Source organism: Rhipicephalus sanguineus, chromosome 6, assembly GCF_013339695.2.
Source record: "Rhipicephalus sanguineus isolate Rsan-2018 chromosome 6, BIME_Rsan_1.4, whole genome shotgun sequence".
In the NCBI taxonomy this organism is placed as follows: Eukaryota; Metazoa; Arthropoda; class Arachnida; order Ixodida; family Ixodidae; genus Rhipicephalus; species Rhipicephalus sanguineus.
The window spans coordinates 84,581,800-84,584,730 of NC_051181.1; the positions used below are offsets into that span (position 1 = coordinate 84,581,800).

The window sequence follows — 2,931 nt, forward strand, 5'->3', positions numbered from 1 at the left end:
AAACAGCGCCGAGGACCACAGGCATTGCAGAGCGTGCGTAACTTCACGCGAATGCACTGTAGCGAAATCTGTACGTTCGTCTGAGAAAAGACGCATCGATAACGTCAAGGAACAACCCGAGCACACAGCTCAGAAACTTCTTGTAACATTTATTCATCGCACCATGATCAACCAGACATTTGTTGCTTTGCGGCAATTCCAGGCATTCTTACACACACACACACACGCACATGAAGAAAACTTTTCACTGATCGCTATCTTACAGACCATGTCGTACAGTACAAAAATAAAGCGTTTTAATGACGCCCTGGCAGTACAAAATCCTCGCTTAACAATTTTTGCTCCTCGCAACTGGAAAGTGCAGGACCGTACAAAAATAGTATTTAAGAAATGTTTGGCAAGGCACTTTTCTTGTTCTCCGGGTAGCCGGAGAGCGATACAAAACTAGCTGGCACTGTATAATGCACGCCAGTAGAAACATGTACAAAAATAAACTGACAAAATGCAAGAAACAGGCACCATCTCCAACAACAAATCATGGTATGACGAAAAAAAGTAGGCTCTAAAGGACAAAAAAAAAAAAAGGAAATACTTGCTAGCGCAGTCTCTGATGCAACGTTAAATAAGAGACCAAGCCGCAATGAATGCACAAGAAAAATCTGGAAGACTTCGGATTCTTGTTGTTCCCAAAAGGCACTGAGTAACACGAAAAAAAAAAAAAAACGAAAATATTGCTTCCCCTCATCGCGAAGAGTATAGATTGCAACACTAACGCTTCATAAAAAAAAAAAAAAAAACGAGACAGGACGCTTGTACTTCAAGCAGCAGTCGTATAACGACGTCGCATAGAGATTCTTGATGACAGAACAATGACGAAAAAAAAAGATAATGACAAAAAAGGCGCGAACAACAGCGTGCAAATACCGCAGGCTGTCTCTATTTTGCTCTAGTCTTTAATTGCGTATGATGTAAATTGGTTCCTAGGCTCACAGCTACCATGACAGTGATTACACAGAGAGACAACTCACGTACAAAAAAAAAAAAAAAGTTACGACAGTGGCAGCATAGGCAACTTCTGATATTGCTCCCTCCATCATCATCTTGGCACTTGCAATGCCTTGCCTGAAGGCACGATGTAAAAGGCAGCTCAAGTCAAAGTAGTTCGGCTAGATTACTGGCTCCAGACGGCTGAACGCCATCTTGTCTTTTGTCTCCCTCGAAGTAGCGCGTGCGTACCGACAGAGAGCTCGAGCTGCCGGGTTCCCGAAAACAAAACAAAAAAAATTAAAGAGGAATGAAGAAGCACGGACTTGCCGGTGTCAAGGTCTGCTACAAATCATCGTGCCCGAAACCGCGAGGACGCGGCGTCGGTCGTCGGAAAGAAATAACGCACATGAGAGAGACAGCGGCCGTAGCAAGTGCCTACGCGTTGTCAATACTCTTGTGGTCGAGGCGTCGCACGTAGTCGTTGATGAGATCTCGGAAGTTGACGGGATCCATGTTCTTGCAGAGCAGGTCGAGAACGAGCCAGTCGCCGAGCTTGCAGCGGTCGCAGACGCGCTCCACGTAGTCCTTGTTGGCGAGCTTGGCGCGGCGCCGGAGGACAATGAAGCGGATTTGGGGGAGGAAGATTACGAAGGCCCTGTAAATGAGCACCACACCGGACAGCACGGCGAGGATGATGAACCAGAACCAGAGGAAAACGTAGATCTTCTCGTTGATGATGTTAATGGGCAGGATGCACATGGCATCGTGCTTCTGCACGTCGCCCGAGGAACCGTACATGTGGAAGGTGCACTTGGTTAGCCTGGGGAACACCTTGATCATGGGGTCGAAGCGCACGGACCAGTCCCACTCGGTGAACTGCAGCACCTTGGAACCGTAGCTGGAGAACTCGCCCCCGAGGAACATGTCCATGAGGAACATCTGGCCCACGACGTTGACGAAGTTGCACACCTCGGCCACCACGTATCCGTAGAAGAATATGTTGTGGTTGTTCAGGTTGATGGCCAGGTACTCGACGAGCAGTTTGCGGCTGTTTTCTTTGGCTTCCTCGGGGAGGATCGGATTGTTGAGGCCCAGGATGAGGTTCTTGATGCGGCCGCCTTCGACAGCCTTCCAGAAGTAGCGAGGCACGTAGAATAGCACGGCCTGCAGGAAGAGCACGAAGCAGACCCACTGGTAGTAGGCATGGTAGACGCGCTTCTCGCCCGGCGTGTACTTGTCCACGCCGGGGTAAGGCACTTGGACGCCCACTTTCTTGTGCCAGGCGTCCGTGAGCGAAAAGGTGGTGTGTATCCAGCAAAAGGTGTCTAGCAGGTTGGGCGGCACCGCGTCCTTACTGATGCAGTCGATGGGGTCGCCGATGTACTGCCTGCCCGTCACCAGGATGCTGAAGGCGAATGAGGATGCACACCGTCGCCTTGTAGTGCAGCCGAAACACATTGTTGTCGATGACGGTGAAGTCGGTCTTGAAGAAGCCCTTCAGGTTCCCGAAGAGCTGATCCATGGCTGCAGCCGCTTCGCCGCGCCTCCTCCGGCTGCCACGCACTCACGAGAAAACAAAGAATAAAAGCGGCGGCGGGTCCGACCACGCTTGCGAAGCGTTCGCGAGCGTCTCGCACTACTGACACTTGTTGCTGGAGCGCAGCGGCCCCTTCGACTGCGGCTGGCGGGAAAAAGAGAGCGCGAGCAAAGAGCCCCCGCAGACGGCGGAACTGGCGTAACAAGTTCCCCTCTCACGGCGTCAACTTTCAGCCAATCGCAGCTGGCGACTGGTAGCGGCCATCCTGCTGCGGGGGCCCACTCACGACGTCACACGCGGCCCCCCCCCCTTCCCCCAGCGTGAACTCTCGTGTATCAAATGCAGCCCTCCTTTCGGACGATGAATACGAAGGCTCTCCTTTCCCTCCAGCGGTTTTCCCTTGCATG

The 2,931-nt window shown here is 51.5% G+C and overlaps 1 pseudogene; it reads right to left on the reverse strand.

Annotated features, from left to right (window-relative positions):
* Positions 1 to 241: 241 nt before the first annotated feature.
* LOC119395961 (innexin inx2-like) lies at positions 242 to 2,648 on the reverse strand (annotated as a pseudogene).
* Between the last annotated feature and the right edge of the window lie 283 nt (positions 2,649 to 2,931).